Source organism: Mesoplodon mirus (assembly GCF_964341445.2).
Source record: "Mesoplodon mirus genome assembly, chromosome: 16".
Classification (NCBI taxonomy): Eukaryota; Metazoa; Chordata; class Mammalia; order Artiodactyla; family Ziphiidae; genus Mesoplodon; species Mesoplodon mirus.
The window spans coordinates 75,822,427-75,841,479 of NC_138992.1; positions in this window are offsets into that span (position 1 = coordinate 75,822,427).

The following is a 19,053-nucleotide window of genomic DNA, read 5'->3' on the forward strand; positions in this document are numbered from 1 at the left end:
TCACTGACAGTTGTCTCTCGCTGGGAGTTACCAATAAGATGATAGCTATTGTTGGAATCCAAAATTACGGACTAAGCCATGGGAGTTGAACAGCTGCAGGCTTCCTTGTTCAGCAAGACCCCGGGTGTGTGAATTAGAGTAATACGTGAATGTATGTACGTTAAATTATGTACCTACGCACAAGGATGGTTTTCTATGGAGTTTTAAGAAATTGTTTAACAGAGTATCTGAAGGCAGAAATCACTTTATCAGTGGAAACTATGCAAATTGGCTACCATCCTCTGCTAAAAAATGCCATGTAAATAAGGGAACTAGGTAGTTTAAAACACAGAAGTCGTGGGACTTCCCTGGTGGCACAGTGGTTAAGAATCAGTCTGCCAATGCAGGGAACACGGGTTCAACTCCTGGTCCGGGAAGATCCCACATGCGGCGGAGCACTAAGCCCGTGCGCCACAACTACTGAGCCTGCGCTCTAGAACCCATGCGCCACAACTACTGAGCCCGCACGCCTAGAGCCTGTGCTCCACAACAAGAGAAGCCACTGCAATGAGAAGCCCATGTACTGCAACGAAGAGTAGCCCCCGCTCGCCACAACTAGAGAAAGCCCGTGCACAGCAACGAAGACCCAACGCAGCCAAAAATAAACCAAATAAATAAGTTTTGGAAAAAAAACCCCAAAAAACCACAGAAGTCGTAAATAACATTATTATGCTAAATTTATATGTTACTTTCCTATCTATGAATATAAGACATATACAAATTACATATAAATGATGACTAATAATTGGAGATTTCAAACTTGGAACCATTATAAAATCTGAGTCAAATTTTGAAGAAAACAATGTGTAATTGTATCAGTATTTCTTCAGCTACTCTCTCAGTGACATTTTACCATTTTCAGTTTTCTAACATAATATGGAAATCTGGAGTGTATTTATCATATACCTGTTAGTATACGGAGTATAATTGTAATGATAGAGATTCCCTTACTATACAGGTCATGAAAACTTTGCTTGAAGTCTTATGGTTCATGAATCCCTATTCTGGAAAACCTTCTATCCAGCTAAGATTATTTTAATAGCTCTCACTTTAAACTAAGTCTTCACCATATGTTCTTCCTTTATTCTAAATGCTAAAAGAAATTAATTCAAATGCATCATGAAAGAGCTATTTTATGTTTTTAAATCCCTGTCTGCAGCTTAACTCGCAGGCTAAATGTGCACTGGCGATTCTGAAAACATCTGGAGGAAAACAGCTGTCTTCTGACATCTCATTTGGAGTATTTCCCAGGGAAGAAGGGAAGTTGTCCTAAATGGATGTATTATTCTTCTCTTGCCCTGTCTAAAGTACACCATCACTATTAAGCTGATAAAGGAGGGGCAACCTTTAATATTTGGCTACCATAGTTTTATAAATAAACTGAGTTTTTAAGACACAGCTGAAGTTTGTACTCTCAGCATTTTCTAAAATGTTAGCACTTGTCATTTTTTATTGATTGATTGATTATATTTTCTTGTTTAGCCAGACCTTATGAAATGCTGATCTGGCGTGAAGAGAGTAGTGCTGTCAGACATGGGCTTTACAGTCACAGCAGAAGGTTTCAAATATCTGAGAAATAACACGGGAAGGGGAGTCCATGCCTCCCACAGCTCAGCCCCTGACGGCTTAGGAAGCAGGCAGCAGTGGCTCACCCTGGAAAGTGTTTATTTCCAAGGAGGCAAGGACCAGAGCTCAGCCTACACGGTGATTAGCGACAAATGTCCTTTTTGGTGTCTCTTTTCTCTCTATGCTAGGTAATCACAAACTGAGACAGGCTGCGAACAACATTAAAGGGAATGGCATTATTCTCGCACAAATGATGCCGCGGCAAATCTGACTTTCTAACGACGGCTTCTGGGAAGACATGCGTCCGCCCGAGGCTGTGGTTACGCTGTGCAGGGCAGTGTGGAGGGGATGGATGCTCTGGGGCAGCAAAGCCCTGGCACCTCCTTCCTGTGCCGGCAGCTGCCCCTTGCTCTAGGCACCGGTGTGTCTGTGCTCTCAGAGCTGGAGATGCCGGCTTCGTTTCCAAGTTCGACATTCACACCACGGCGTTTCTGTGGCTTCAGGGCTTTGCATCCTCAGTTTTTTCCCAAAGGATTCCAGACACCCAGGGACACTCACTCCAGGCAGTGGCTGTGACGTGGGAGCAGTTGTGTCACCACCTCTCCTCGGACCCTGGTATTTCTCTCTGGGCTTTCTCTGGAAACACAGTGGCCTGGGAAACAGTGACTGCAGCTACTAGGAATAGGAGGGCTGAAAGTCAGGCATAATCACAGGAGTTTGGAAGAGAAGATGTGGAGGGGCAGGATTGTTTTTGTTGAAGATCATTGAGTTAGAGAGGAAAAAAATCAATTGATGTGACATGCATAAGAGGAAATACAGTTAGTCTTTAAAGGTGGCACAGTAAATGCCTAACCAATATGATCTAAAAATAGACAACAGGGTGGGCTTCCATGGTGGCGCAGTGGTTGAGAGTCCGTCTGCCAATGCAGGGGACGCGGGTTTGTGCCCCGGTCCAGGAAGATCCCACATGCCGCGGAGCGGCTGGGCCCGTGAGCCATGGCCGCCGAGCCTGCGCGTCCGGAGCCTGTGCTCCGCAACGGGAGAGGCCACAACAGTGAGAGGCCCGCGTACCGCAAAAAAATAAATAAATTAAAAAAAGACAACAGGGAATAGGATGTTGTATCAATAAGAAGAACAAATACTACAATAAAAATAGTATCTTTCATTAAATATAGAAGGGGTGAAAACAGAAAGATTTGGAGAAAGAGGGTAGAATTGGTCTCGGGAAAGTAGAAAAACACACACAAAGTGGTGAGAAAGGGACAGGAGTAGACTGTCCCAAAGGAGGAAGGAAGGAAAGGGGGCCCCCCTAGTGAGAATTAGTTAATTCACTTTAAGATTTAAACCAGCTGTTCGCCTGGACTGTGGGCTTCAGGTTGCTCCCACTTCTTAACTAAAACACGTTGCCTCTTGTAGGTTAACTTTGCTTACAGACACTGAATTGCTCCCAACCCTAAGTTTTGGAATAGACATGAAACACACAAAGTCTTCAGGGGCCGGGTAGGAAATGTAAGTGAATTAAGCTGCCTGCAAGTAAAAAACAAAGCTAAACAAAATACATCCAATTGCCAGAAACTAATCACGTTTTCTTTATTTTCCTGAACTGTGATTTATACATAAGCCCAAACATATATGCACACACACACACACACACACACACACACGATGTTTGTTGCTTGTTTGGTTAAGAACTGGAAATCTGACCTGTTTCTTCTACAGCAAGAGCTCGGTGTTGGGCCTTACGTTCTGATGTGAGTACAGAATTTGGCTTTGACTTCTTTACCTTGGAGATAGATTTAGATTAATTCACATTCAGTGTTTGCAGAGGCAGATCCTGACACGTACAGAGCTTTTGAATACTAATTTTTACTATAGGGGGACTAATCCTGAGAGAGTTGAAAATTCTGGTATTTCGATGTCACCATATTTGCACTTTACTATTTTACTAAAGTTTAGCAATTTCCATTTCATAACTTTTTTTCACTGTTTCCATATGACTTGAGAAAGGAAACATTAACCTATTGGTTCAATAATTCTAGGTAAGAACTTATTAAATTCACAAAATGATGCACATTTGTTACAATCCGTAGCAGCTTTACTTTTTGGTGTTTTAGACTTAAGAACTAGAGAGTTTTCAGCTCAATCTGATAATAGCTTTTTGGTAAACTGTGTCTCCCTCTAGTGATACAAACCACTATTCTTTTAAAAATACAGTAAAAGTTGGATCCTCTGAAAGAAATATGTGCTTCAATCCAGAAAAAAAAGCATATTATTAGAAAAAAATAAAGTTAACACACCTGGAGTTTACTTGACTACTGTAGCAAGAGGTTTGGAGACTTTTTTTTTTTTTGGCTGCGTTGGGTTTTCGTTGCTGTGCACAGGCTTTCTCTAGTTGCGGAGAGCGGGGGCTACTCTTTGTTGCGGTTCACGGGCTTCTCATTGCAGTGGCTTCTATTGTTGCGCAGCACGGGCTCTAGGTGCGCAGGCTTCAGGAGTTGTGGCTCGCGGGCTCTAGAGCGCAGGCTCGGTAGTTGTGGTGCATGGGCTTCGTTGTTCCACGGCATGTGGGATCTTCCCGGACCAGGGCTCGAACCCGTGTCCCCTGCACTGGCAGGTGGATTCTTAACCACTGTGCCACCAGGGAAGTCCCAAGAGGTTTGGAGACTTTTATTTTCATGATGGTTTTGAGGTAGGTGTTCTTTCTATAGGATTATGGTCACTTTAGAAAAGTTGTTATAAAGCACGGTTTTCCTACTGTATATGGTTTTATTAAATAAAAGGACTTAGGCAAATTACATACTAACTGCTACAGTGGAAAGAGGGAAGTCCAGTAGCTCCCCAGACCCCAAAGGATGGGAAAACCCCACAGTTTACTCGTGGCTCATCACGGTGTGTAATAATTACTGAGGCAAATCCCATCCCTTCGTTCCTTCCTTCCTTCCTTCATCCCTCGAACCTCTCCAGAGCACTGTGAGCTCGGCACTGAAGACACTTAGATGAATAAGCCACAATGACTGCTTTCAATGTATTGTCACACCAAAATCACTGTCTCAAAAAGCATTTGAGAAAATTTCATATATTATTCCAGCATTTGAATGTTTTTGTCCAGAGTGTTTATTTTGGGGATGGGAACATGCACCTTAGCTCAGGACAGGCAAGCTCAGAAGTAAAGGGGCATCTGCACAAAGGAGAGCTTCCCAGGCTGGAAGGACAACTTCCTATAGACAAACCAGGAGGGGTGTGCAGGCTCTGGATGCTTCCAGATCCCACAAGGTGCAGAAACACCAGGTCTAAACGTGAAAGAAGATGGTATCTGAAGGGAAAGTAACAATCCCTCTGGCCTCCAAATCCAACTTCAGACACTCCCCTCCACCTGCTGGAAGTGAGCCCGGTGATGGGGGCCGGGTGGGGAAGAGGGTAAGACACCCCCTGCCTACGGTATTAAGTGGCTGCCCGAGGGCTGAGCCCGGGCCATCCAGTCCAGGCCCAGATTTTGCCATCAGACCCCACCAGGAATTGTCCAACACCCGCCAAAGCTGTGCTCCTCAATTTAAAATGCAGATTCCTGGGCTCAGGACCAACTTGTTGAATCAAAATCTACTGGGAGTTGGAGACTGGGGAGGAATCTACATTTTCCACAAGAAATCTGCAGGAACTTTTATGGCCAGGAAAATTGGAGGATGACTAGAATTATTCTGTAAAATTGAACCCTGCTTCCTTCCGTCCCTGATTCCAGCGTTTAACGGGCTTCACTATCTCAGGGTGGGGCTTTTGGGGGGAATTTATTCGTTTATTTCACCAATTCCCACCAAGTAATATTGCTAGGTTCTGTGGGTTTACATGGATAAATCTGATGCAAAACTTCTCTTCAAAGACCCTATAACATTATGTTGGTATGATGAGGTTTTAAAATGTTCTTTCAAATGAGAAATATCGGTACCTCATTCTATTTTTAAAGGTTCTATTTTCCTTACGTGTGAATGCCTCGCTTATTTCCTATTCAGGAATGGCTGTATAAATCATGTATTTTAGTTAACTCTCTTAATTTTCTGGAGGGAAGATGAATAACACGCATTATTATCTACAAATAATGGAACCTATGTTTTTGAGAGAGAATAGTAAAAAAAAAAAATGTGTGCCAGCCGCTCTCTCACTCACGACTTTATGTGGCTCTTGGGTCTGTGTGAATGTACTTAAGTGTACAGGTGCACGCGTTTGTGACCTAGTGAAAACGCTAACCCTATCATTAAAACAGTTCTTTTCACACTGAGTAAAAATTATTTCACTAGTTCCTAACAGCCTCCAAAATTCCAAAAATTTGCCCAGAGGCACGAGGCTGCCTCCGGCTCTGCACCCCTGGGTTCCTTCCGGTTGGAGGTGGTCCTGGGACGCGGAAGCACAGGGTGGTGCCGGGCTTCGCACGCGGGGCGGACCCGCTCAGACTACTCCCGGCTGATGCCTTTGCCGCGGGTCCCGTGCTGAGCGCCCTGTGCTTCCAGGGCCTTTTCCAGGATCTCGCGGCTCCATGGAGACCCCCTCCCGTTCGCCCTCCCCTGTCTTCCCTCTGCAGCGAGGACGAAGTTAAACACACGAGGAGACGTCAGCCGGCATCCGTGACCTGGGGCGGGTGGGAGTGACGTCAGCCGACATCCGTGACCTTGGGCGGGCGGGAGTGAGGCCTAGGAGCTGATGCTCTTAATGCGTAATCCTTCCCGCTTTACCGAGTGCTGGTGGGGAGCGGGGCTGAGGAAGTTGGAGATGGAGCGTTTTTGCCCTTTTCCTGAGCCCACATGGACAGGGACATGGGCGAGCCCCGCTGGAGCGCAGAGCGTGGGCAGGGGGCCTGTGGTGGGCACGCGGCCTGGAGCCCACGAGCACACTTTGTTTTGAGTCAGGCTAATCGTTAGGGCTTGCTTGGCTTGGGTGTCTGTGTTTAGATTTCCTGCTTCAGTTGAGAGGGCGTCCGTTAGTCGGATACGTCGCTCAGCTCACTCCGCTCACCTGGCTAGTTGGTGGCAAAGGGCCCAGGACGGTCCTCTGAGCGGGTGGCGAGGCTTTCCCATCGCACCCCGAATCAGGAGCTCTGGGCTGTTAACTGTTTTCAAAGGCAACGTGAATGATCTGAGCTACAACACGTGAGTAAGACAGAGGGAGGACCAAAGTCAAAAGCCTTTTCTAGCAAGGCTTCTCCATCAGCTTCAACTATCTATGGGTTCTGACTATAATTCAAAATATTACATATTTGCTTTACATGTGTTGGTCATATTTTTAAGGTCTTGAATGAAAATCTTAATCCTTCACCAGGATGACTGAGTTAGTCTTTAAAAAAAAACTTCATTAACAAGGGATCTTATAAAAAAGGAAAAAAAAACCAGCCATTTTGGAAATTTTTAATGCATTAAAAAAAATTAAAATGGTGTGGTAGACTGGGGGCAGGGGGCGTTCCTCTTTGGGAGGAAAAGGCAGAAGTTCACAAAATGCAGGAAGGCAAGGGGAAGGCCCAGCCCAGGTTTCTGCGCAGGAGTTTGTGATCTTGTGTTACTGATAAATCACATGTTTAATTTCCCCTGGAAACATTCCCTGAGGTCTGTCGTTCTGTACTTGGAGGGAATACTTAGCGAGAACTTGGAACAGACGTACAGGTGAGGCAACCCAGCCTCCAAAGTCAGGAGGCCCCACACTGCCAGGAGTCCAGCCTTTGCTCTTGACCTGGCTGCCACCCCTGCCGCCCGCTGTCCCTGGACTTTCACCTGCTTCCCCAAGCTCCTCTTGTCAGGGCCAGCCCTGCCCTGGCTGCTTCTGACTGCTCTTTGCCAGCTCAGATTAGGCGTCCGTTCTCCAGGGAGGCCTTTCCCACTTCCCCGGAACCAGGCGGAACCCCCTTGCTGATCTATCCACAGCACCTTCTGCTTCTCTTTTCCAAATTCACCTCCACGTCCTGCTTGTTCCATCTCTGCTGTGGCCGCTGGGCTGCAAGCTCAGAGTGGTGGAATTCGTCCTTCCCACCAGTGAGTTCCCAGAACCCTCCACGTCGCCTGGCACACAGGATACGCTGTGTAAATACTGGGTTATCGACTGACTGATGCCCCACAAAACCCACCCCTTGGTAGCCAGGCTGCCTTGGACTCAGCGCTGTTTTTGAGCAGCCCCACTAGATCCGTTAGTTCAACGCATGCTAAACCTGAAATCGGTATTTGGTTCTGGGCTGTTCTAGAAGGAGCCCGAATAAGCGCGGTCTTGGAGTTCACGGGCTCAAGGGCTCTTTGCCGGGGGGTGGGGTGGGGGGAGGATTTAGAGCACCTGCAGGGTGAGCAAGAGGTTGCACATGCTGGACTCCAAGCGCCACACCCTGTAATCTTAATGTTTGTAATCTAACAAATGTCTAGACTCATTTACTGTGTAGCAGACACTTTACACCAATTAATTCGATTCCCATGACAAAGCTACGTGGGAAGTGGGGATTTATCACTTGGGGAAGCCGAGGCTGGGGGGCCGTTCCAGGGCCCATGGGGGGCCCACAGGGCTGCAGTCGGGCCCAGAGTCACGCTCTCATGAGTGCAGCCAGAGCCTCGCTCATCACAGCCACCTGCATCTTGCAGGTTTTGGGGTCACACTTCGGCATTAAAGGAAAGGCTCTACTGCGATAAAAACTTTAAAATTGGGACTTCCCTGGTGGTCCAGTGGTTAAGACTCAGTGCTTCCAATGCTGGGGGTGTGGGTTCCATCCCTGGCTGGGTAACTGAGATCCCACATGCCATACTGGGCAGCCAAAAAAACACACAAAACCTTAAAGACTGCCAGCGACCGTAATCCCTGACGCCTAAGGTCTTCTCAAGCGGCTGCAGCACAGTGGGCTTTTATTTCAGTGTCCTGGCCCTGCTCGAGTGCCCCTCCGGTGTTGGTATGGTCTGTGCGGAGGGGCTGCGCTGCACGGAGTTGGAAGCAGGTCTGGCCTGAAGAAGAAGGAAGACAGTGGGCTGGACACTGTTGTCTCTGGTTTGGGAGACCCCTGAGTCCTCCCCACCTCACTGCAAGGGAGGTGAGCCTGCACTGGGAGAGGTCCTGGGTTTTGAGAGCCAGCAGGGGGCCTGAGAAACGGGTTCCCTTCTAAGTCCCCTCCTCCCCCGCGGGCCTTCTCCCAAACATCTAGGAGCAGATACCGCCCAGGGCCACACTTCTCTCTGACTTCAGGCTGACCCTGAAGAGGACAAGCGTGTGGACAAGTGTGGCCCCTTGTACGCTGTGACACCGGCGCTGAAGCCGGCCAGTCCTGCTTTCGCCAGCCTTCCTCCCATGTGCCCTAACTTTCTCAAGGTCAATGGCATTTGCGGAGGATTCACTGGGAAACGGCTGCACCTTCTGGATGTGTCGAGGCAAACTCGCTTGCCCGCGCGGGGTTTGGTTTCACAGAGGGAGGCGGCAAGTTAGGAGGCTTTTTGAAAGATTTAAGGCATCAAATTGCACATATAAAATGGTTATGAAACAATAACGCTTTCAAAACATTGTAGAGCGGCCCTAATCACTTTTTCTGACCCGTTGTGTTTTAAAAATATTTACCGTGCGCACAGCACAGCCCGTAGGCTACATGCTGAGCAGTGGCCGTGGGGTTGATGGTGAATAGTCAGGCGGGTTGGGGGGGTCTCGGTCTCATGCTCGGCGCCGGCATCGGGGCGCATCCCGGTCTGCCCGCAGGGATGCGCCGCGGGGGATGCGCCCACAGAGGCGTGGGGCCCCGCACTCCGTTCCAACACCATCTTCTTCCCTTTGCAGCTTCCCACTTCCCATCTGTGCCCACCCACTGGTTTCTCAAAGAATAATTAAGAAAACTGGCACATGGTTCAAGGGAAAAGAATCAGAAGCCGTGGGCTCCCTGGTCCTGGGTTCATGGTGTCGGAGACGTGCAGCCCCAGGCCCGGCCGGCTTCCCCTCCTCGAGGCTGTGACCCAGCCTGACCCACCCGGCCTGTGCGCTGTTGCCGACCGTGGACACCAGAGCGCTGGTTGTACCCTGCAAGTTGCCAGGAAATCATTTTCTTTTTCGTTTCTTCTTTGCCAGTGCTGCCTGCAGACTCCAAAAGGCATCTTCAGAAAGCTGATAATTAGAGCGATGGGATCCGAGCATGAGTAATCACTCCCTATTTGCTTGGGTGCAGTCCTTCGGAGAGGATGGCATTCTTGCCAATAATTATTAGGTTATCACCTCGTCATATTACTCCTTCTGGAGCCTCAATTTGAGGATAAACGTTAGGCCAACCTTTGCCGTTCAATCCTCTGATTCAAATAAATGTCGTATTCCAGAAAGAAAAAGAACCAACAAAACTAGAAACCCTAAGAAGCAGTTATTTCTGAGTAGAACACAGCTATATGACGGTTATAAGGATAGTGTAAAAAAAATGAGTACTTAGTAAAATGGCACTTGTATCCGTTAATGAACACTTGGAAGCAGCCAGGAGTTCACATCTTCACAGCACCGTTTGTGGAAGGATGTCTGGACTCTGCCATCTTGCTAGAATGCTCTTGTGAGTAGACCTGTGTGCTCTGTAGATGGAGTTCTGCAAATTCAGCTTCCCCCGAGCACAGAGCCCTAAACCCTAGGTGCTGGTGATATCGTGCTTTGTCCATGTGCTTTGGAAGTGGGGAGAGAGTTGATGGACAAACAACTGGGATTTGCCTCTAGACTGACAGACAGGTCTCTTTATTTGGGCCTTTGTCTCAAAGGAGACAAAGAGGAGAGAGCCAGGGAAGAGCTCAGAACCAGCAGACTCCCGGAGTTGCCTTCAGGAAGAAGGCCCTAATGGGTGCTTCTCCCCAAAGATGGGGTCCCCGGGCGTGGCCCCAGGGGAGATTCCTCGGCTTGTTTTGTGAAGTGTTCCTAGTCCTGGGCCTGGAAGTTAGCTCCTGTGTGCAAAGACACAGGAAAGCAGAGAGTGTGAAGGGGTTTCCTTAAGGAATGGATGGAAGGCTTTCAGTACCAAAGGGAATGAGTCGTGAGTGTTTCCCTGGCCCCAAAGGTGGGGATTGGAATGCCCGTATCTTTGACACGCCTTACGCCCCAGGGCGCACACACCCATTCTCAGTTTGAGGAAGGGTCTTTGCCTTATTAGCTGTCCCTGAAACTTCCTGGGCAACACCGTTTTTGTTCTGGATCCACATTCCATAAACTAAGAACCCCACCTCTCCAAATAGGCTCCCAGATGATACATCTTCCCTTCACAAAGGAAAAAAGAGTTCAAAATTATATGTAGGGAAAACCTTCCCATGTGAAAATTTGCAGCAGTAGAAGTTGGCCTTTGTTGGAGTTTGTTTTGGGTAAGCAGCAAGCATATTTCCCCGGGTTGGTTCAGCAACAACATTCGGAGATGTTGTGTCCAGTTGTCTCGTGAGGGATAAATGGCATATTGTGAATTCCAAAACTGAGTCTGCATCTGTTGTACCCAGACCTGCTCCGTTTGGGAAGCTCGCAAATAGGCTGGCCTTTTTTTTTTCTTCCCCCGAGATTGCTTCTGTGCCACTCAAAATGCTCAAACTTCTCTGCAACTCAGAAGAGAACGTAGCAGGGAAGGCCCTTCTCAAGAATTCATCAGCACGGGGCGTGGCATGAAGGTAGATGAACAGGGAGGTCACAGAAAGTTCTGGTGTCATTTCTTCCCCCCCTGGAAACAAAGAATTGATGTGGATCTAGAAAAAGAAGCTCACAAGAGAGATTGCTGGTGGGTTTTCTGATGTGCCTTGAGCTTCTCAGGTGAGCTTGCCGAGGTGCTCTTTTATTGGTCTTCTTGGGATTACTGACAATCAAAACTTGCACAAAACTCAGCTTGGGCCTTCTGTATGTGGAATAACGCTCTAGGTACATGAGGTTCTCTGAAAGTGAGGGAGCAGAGACAGGTAGCATCTGGGGCGAGCCCAGAAAGGAAAAAAGAATTATTAGTAAGAATGTCTTAGAGGTGATCAAAAGGTTTGTGAGAAAATATATGCATCTAGATTTCTCTAGAAAGACCAAGATGAACAGGAAGGCTTCAAGTAAAACCACCAGCTAAGAACAGGTGGGGAAGCTACTTGGTTACCACGCGCCAGGCGCTGCATTAGCCTCTGGGGAAACCTCAAGGAACATAAAATACAGGGTCCCCGATGCCTGGAGCTTCTGGTCTGGCAGAGGAGTTTACCATGCGTCACTTAAGTAACTGGTATGTTGAAAAAACACTATCCTTGATGGAACCAAAATACAAGGTGCGCTTTTCCCCACTGTTTTCAACTCTGTTCACGGGGACCAACGTCCTTGCCCCCTGGGTGAACTGTGGCAGCTCCCCCAGCCCCACCGCCTGCTCTCAGACGATACAAGAGCTCCTCCTGGCCACTGTGAGTCACAGAAGTATTCTCAGTTCAGCCCTTGAAACGTCGGGTCCCAGGCGCTGGCCAGATGCTGGCCTTGTCTTAGCTTTACTCCGTCCCGCCCCGCCCTCCTCCTGGGGCCTGTCTGCCTGCAGCTGGGGGGTCCTTCTGCTGTCCCACGTTTGCTCCTTCCCCATGTCACCGCCCCCGTCACAGCCGTAGTGTGCGTGCGTGCGCGAGCGCGCGTGTGTGAGGCCTCAGAGGTCAGAGCCCCAGAACCTTCTCCGCTGGCTGGCTGGTGTCCTGTGTCCTGCCCTGGCAGACGGTTTGAGCCAACCCTCTCTCCGTGGACTTTCTTTCTTTTTTTTTTTAAATTTATTTATTTTTGGCTGTGTTGGGTCTTCGTTTCTGTGCGAGGGCTTTCTCCGGTTGCGGCGAACGGGAGCCACTCTTCATCGCGGTGCCTGGGCCTCTCACTGTCGCGGCCTCTCTTGTTGCGGAGCACAGGCTCCAGACGCGCAGGCTCAGTAGTTGTGGCTCATGGGCGTAGTTGCTCCGTGGCATGTGGGATCTTCCCAGACCAGGGCTTGAACCCGTGTCCCCTGCACTGGCAGGCAGACTCCCAACCACTGCGCCACCAGGGAAGCCCCGTGGACTTTCTAAAGCACCGAGTCTTTGGAAGTTCCAGGCGGCAAGGATCCTCATTTTCCGAGTCTCCTGGATCCCCGGGGGGATGCCTCTCACTTCCTAGGCCCCCCGGACTGACGTGCCTTCCTCAGCCGTGCCTATCCCGTGGCCGCCCTCCAGCCTCTTCCTGGCCGGGCCTCCCCCGCCCTCCGGGGGGCCCCCGTTGGGCAGATTTCTCCTGCCGGCCCCAGGGACACACATCTGGGCCTGGGAACGCTCATTCGCGCTCCGCCCACCCCAGGCGGGCACGGCCCCAACAGCCCGCATCCCTGCGCTCTGCGTTCCTGCTCGGCCTCCAGAGCTGTCTGTGGCTCCTCTGTGGTCCCAGACGGGTTCTGGGGGTGCCTCCGGGCCCCCTCCCCCCTCCCCAGCGAGCGCAGGGGGCGTGTGCAGAAGCGCCCTCGCCGTGGCCGGGGGCTGGAAGGCAGGGTGCCCACTACAGCTGCGCGGAGCGCGCCCGGACTCTGTCCCCGGCCTCCCGGGCCCGCTCTCTCGAATCGTTCTTGTAGTCCTGGTCCGGGGCGGGGTCCCGAGCCCAGAAGGAGCCCCTGGGCCCCGTCCGCGCGGCGGCGGGCGTGCGGGGACCGCGGCGGAGGTCTGGGCGGTGGAGCCTCGGCGGCCAGGCTCCCTGGAGCCCCGCGGGCCTCCGTCCCAGGCTCGGGGTGATTTCACCTCGAACCGAACAAAAAGGGCGCCACCACGAGGCTCGGGAAACAAAAGAAACGGAAGCCCACGAGGTTTAAACGAGCTGCCGTAAGGCCGCCGCTCAGCAGCAAGGCCGGGCCCCAGGTCCAGGCCCAGGGGGCCAGGGTCCGCCGAGCGGGCCGGGCAGAGGGCCGCCCCCGCCAAGTGCGGGGCGGACAAGCGGGGCTCGGGGCCGAGAGGGCGCCTCCCCGGCCCGCGCCCGCGCCCCGCTCACAAGAGGTCCTTGTAGGAGGCGGCGGCCGTACCACGCGGCGCCGGGGATGCGGCTGCGCTCGGACATGAGCCCGCTTGTTCGCCCGCTCTCCGTGAAAAGAGTTTTGAAATGAGTTCTGAATGGACAGCATTTTCTTTGTGCGCGTGGTAAATAACCCAGAGCAAAGTTAGCAAGTTGCAGCTTCTGCATTCTGACTCCATGGAACTTTTTTGTGGGGAGAAGGTCAGGATGTTTTTAACAGACTGTGACCTCCCTGGAGCACTAGAGGTAAGGAGAAAACGTCATTGAGACAGTGGTGACTATTGTACATCTTGGAAGACACAGCTTTTAACAAAGCTACAAGAGGAGAGGAGATTTCTACCTACCACCCCAAACCCATGCCTCACGGAGTTTCCCGAGGTGCTCTTCCCATGGCTTTGGCATTTCTTTAGATCTGATTTAAAAATCGGTGATTTTGTGATGATCATTTTCATGTGCACATTTTTTTCTCCTGTAGAAAGCAATAGCATCTCTGAATGGGGCCGCGTGGAGAAACCCTAAGAGAAATAGCATAAGAGCCTTTTGGAATATATCCCGGAAAAGATAACTCTCTACACATCAGCAGAGATTCTCCAGGTAAAGGTAAGAAAAGGAAATGCTGTGAAAAGTAGACTCAAGTTATTTCATGTTGTCACACGATGTTGAACTTTGGGAGGGACCCACAGATGCCGATGCAGGATGGATGTGTGGGTGTGGGGCTGAGGAGGGTCCAGCTCCTGCCCCTCCCCCTCGCGGGCCTGAGGACGGGCCTGTAGCCCTGGTCCCCTGTGACGGTGGCGGTCCCCAGGGGCTGTTTCAGAGCACACGTGCACGGGGTAGGGGGCCGGAAGGATTGTGGTGTCCGGCAGGCACGTCTCCTAAAATGTCAGTGGGTTGAACGCTGCAAATGTTACTTGTCCAGTACAGAATTCCTTTTAGGTTTATAGTTGTCCTGGGACTGACTCGTTTTCTATTTAGGATTCTTTAAAAATCACTTTTACGGTGCTCAGATGAGAAGTACATCAGTTGCTGACGTATCATAAGCATCAAACATGAAGGCATGTCTCCTGCTGGAGCTATTTGCTTGTCACTATAGGGGACCTGCACCATCCGCACTCTGTATGTTTCTTTTCTGGAGTCCAGGCGCCAAGGGATCGAACTTTCCAGAGCTTCCCTTGAGCAATAAGAGCTTTTCTTTTTTTTAATCCCCAGTTAATTTCAGTTGCTAGAAGTGAGTATCATTTAGAACTCTCCAGCGGGTACTTTGGATGAAGTTCAGAGGGTCACATCGTGGTTATTTGGGCTTCTGGATGCATTTCTGAAGCAAAGTATCTGTAACACTGTTACTTATTGGCAGGTTATATACCCGTAACATTAGCAGTGTAACAAGATTGTCCTTGCAAAAGGCTTAAAGGTTAAGCTGTTGGTTCTCAGGACTGTGTCCGTTTTTTTGTCCCCTGATGGTGGGCAAAACAAAGAAGTTGTGATGCAAGTAGAAGTTGTTATCTTGCAGGCGTTGTGATGTGGTTGACTCTGGTTTTTGAACAATTGTTGGGATGCATTTGTCCTATACAGCTTGGAGCCTTGATCTTTCTATTTCAGATAAATTGCTGTCAAATTAATTGCAATGACTTCTTTAGGTCAACATAGAATGTAACACAAAAGCAGTGATTCTCTTGTAAGCCATGGTGGTGCAGTTGAGGTAAAATGATGACATTCCTCATAAAATCTTCCTCGATTAAATAAGTTCACAGTAACACTGTTTTCTTTACCAACTTTATAACCTTTTTTTTTTAGAGGAAAAAGTGTCCTCAGTTTGTCATTAGTGTGTTACTTGTGACTGTGTAAGTTTTCTGAGAAAAGCTTTACTTCCAATGTGCGATAAAAATTAAATTCATAGACCCTGAACTTATAAAAAAAAGTTTGACCTTAATTATTTCTTTAAACATTTAAAAATAAAGTACAGCTTTGTACATCACCATCAGAAATAGGGCCCCTTAAACAACGTAAGTGTGAATTCAGGTGGTAATGTGGGGTGGGTAGTGGCCTGAGACCACTTAACAGGACATCACCAGCAGAGGGCAGTGCAGAGTAATGGACTCAGAAGCCTTTCTGACCAGATGTCTAAAAATCTGAAGGGAAAATGTCTATATGAAAGTGGTACTTTTTGGACAGCATCCTCCCCCGGACTCATACACCTCTAAAATAAATTGTTAAAAGGCCCAGACATGCCAGTCTCTAAATAACCCTCTCACTGTGAAAGTGTTGAGGTGTAAGGACAAAGTTTGATTTCCTTATCAGAGGTGTTTGCACTGTGATTTTACTTATGATTGATTTTGTTACAAAAGACTCTGTGAATGCAAATACCAGTAATATGCACACATTTTCATTATAAATCTTTTCAGGGTGATTTTTCTGTTGAAAAATATTGAAAAAAAAATCATAATTCAGACTCATGGAACAACCCCTTTCAAACTCAGCATATGACACAAAATGCAGCTTTGGAAAGGTTTCCATTAAATCCACATTTCCTTGATGAAAATGATAGCACATTGTTCTACTTGTTAAATTTTTTCTCCTCAAAATGACTACAGCAAACACTTGATGTTCTTTAAAAAAAAGCCCACATGTAATACTCAATATTTTACAAATGTTTTATGCTGGAAATCCAGAAAGAATAAGACAGACTAACCTGGAACAGAATCCCAAAGAATTTAGAGGGACAATTTTATGAAAACATGTTCTATTTCATCACAGGGTTACTATAAAACCCTAGTTTAATCGTCTAGGCATAAATGTTGAGGGAATCTCAATCTCTGTATACTGAGTTTTCTCCTGTAATCTGGAAGTTAGCATCTAAGATGATCATTCTTATCGGCTAATTAGGAATGCAAAGCACTTTCCTCTGCTCCACAGTTCCTGAGCACATATGAAATTGGAGCTGCTCTCACAAGCCAAGCGTCCCTCTTATGCCATGGGCTTTCTTGGGTTTACCTTCTAAATGACTTTGGCTCATGTTGACTTTAGATATTTGACATATCAAGTATTGTTGTCTTCAAAGGTTTCCCAGGCAACCGCTACAATTCATCTGGTCCCAGTCAAAGTGCCCTTGAACTCCCAGTCACTTCACTTCTCGGTGTGAGTCCTGTGTGTAGCGGAAGGAGAGACACCAAAGGCTTCATGTAACAGGCTGCTGTGAGTGGTTTGGTGAAGAGATGGATGGATTTCACATAAAAACATCCACTTGAAGGTTAAGACTTCAGCTGGCTGCCTGCAGGTTCACTTTGTCAAGCTCTCATTTTAACTTGGGGGGACCACAGTCAGCGCCCCGTGTCCTGGGATCTGCTTCACTCCTGCTCGAGGCTCCTGCACACACTCCTGAGCCCCAAACTCTTACCCTACGTCACCCCAAGAATACCTTCAGGTACAGATTTCTGGCCCACCACTGCTGGCCTGAGTGGCGCCTCGGGGTCCCTGTTGGCTGTCACACCCACTGACCTTCGAGAGGGGACCCCGTCTCAGATCGTGTTTGCTTGGACCCGTCGTGAAGCCACGAGTAGGGTCTTGTTCTGCTGGGCTTATCTCCAGCCCAGAATCCTTCCTGAAGAGCAGAGCGGGAGGGAGAAGTCGGAGTCACTGACCCTGTGGGCTGTGAAGGTTCCTCTGTTCACGTTGATTCATTCTGTGTTTCGTTTAAAATAAAACATTTCGCCTCATCTAGGCAGACAGCACAGTTAGAATATTCTTTTCTTTCTTTACCTTGCCTCTTGTCCACACAATCGCCTGACTAGTGGCTGGACTGATTGACAAATATGGCAACAGAACATACAGCCTGCACTTCCCGCCGGTGGATCTCTTTTTTTTTTTTTTTTAAAGAAGATATTGGGAGTAAGAGTTTATTAATTAATTAATTTATTTTGGCTGTGTTGGGTCTTCGTTTCTGTGCAAGGGCTTTCTATAGTTGTGGCAAGCGGGGGCCACTCTTCATCGTGGTGCGCGGGCCTCTCACTGTCGCGGCCTCTCTTGTTGCTGGAGCACAGGCTCCAGACGCACAGGCTCAGTAGTTAGTTGTGGCTCACGGGCCTAGTTGCTCTGCGGCATGTGGGATCCTCCCAGACCAGGGCGGGAACCCGTGTCCCCTGCATTAGCAGGCAGATTCTCAACCACTGCACCACCAAGGAAGCCCAGTGGAACTCTTTAAGTGGGAGCAGATTGCTGCCCGAGGATGGGGCTTCTGCAGACATCTCCTTGCCGGCTCCACGCTGCACCCAAAGTCCAGAGAACTGAGCAGTTAGTCATCTGTCGTCCAGACCCCGCCATAAAGGCAGAGCCTCCACCTCCTCCCCAGCCCCTCCCCTCCCCATTCCACTGTCCCTGCATTTATTATATTTTGTTCTGTCTGATACACTCACTGGGACATGACATCTCATTGCCATGTATCTAAGTAAGCAAATTTTGGAAAAACCACTTTCATGGGTCTGTAAGAAATTTAAATAAGGATTATATATATATATATATATATATATATATATATATATAATTAGAATGTATGTATTTTTAACTGTATATATGGTAGCTTTAGCTACCAGCCCTTCCACCAACCACAGTTACCACTGTGATTATCACTTTGAATAATAACCCTTGGCTTGTTAAAATTAATGGAGATAAATGTAATTTTATAGTAGGAAATGTAGTTTTCAGGGTGTGAGATAATAGTAATCAATTTGAATAAATATTTGCTATTTGTTTTCATAAAAGTTTAAATCCTCCAGAGAGAACTCTGACCAAAATAGGAATAGAGCAGGATCAAGGAAACAGGTGGTATGAGTCATATCGCTGGCTTTTAATTAAAGGATGCTGTGACTATTGGCATGGACCGCCCATCGGCAGTTTCAGAATTTCTTAAGCTGAAATTCAGCTGGAGAGTTCTTAATCAGGATGGACTTATGTTCATCATTTATAGTCAATCTGTGCACTGATGAGCATTGGTGAGATAGTTTTAGTTTGTTTGTTTGTTTTGGGGGGTTTTTTTTGGGTTCACGGGCCTCTCACTGTTGTGGCCTCTCCCGTTGCGGAGCACAGGCTCCGGACGCGCAGGCTCAGTGGCCATGGCTCACGGGCCCAGCCGCTCTGCGGCATGTGGGATCTTCCTGGACCGGGGCACGAACCCGTGTCCCTTGCATCAGCAGGCGGACTCTCAACCACTGCGCCACCAGGGAAGCCCGGTGAGATAGTTTTGATACCTAAATCACAGTTTAAAAAATTCAGAGAGGCGTATGAATCCTCAGGCTGGGACGTTTCCCGAGCCCAAGGGTTTTCGTGCAAAGCTAATATGTATAATAGAGAATCAGTCTTTCACCGTACAGTTTTGTCATCCTATTCCAATAACTGAATGAATATTCTGAATTAATAAGCATAACGTTTGTATAAGCTAAAGACTAGTCTAAGCTCTGCATTCATTGATGGGAGCCTTAAGCAAATGTTTCTTTTCATCAG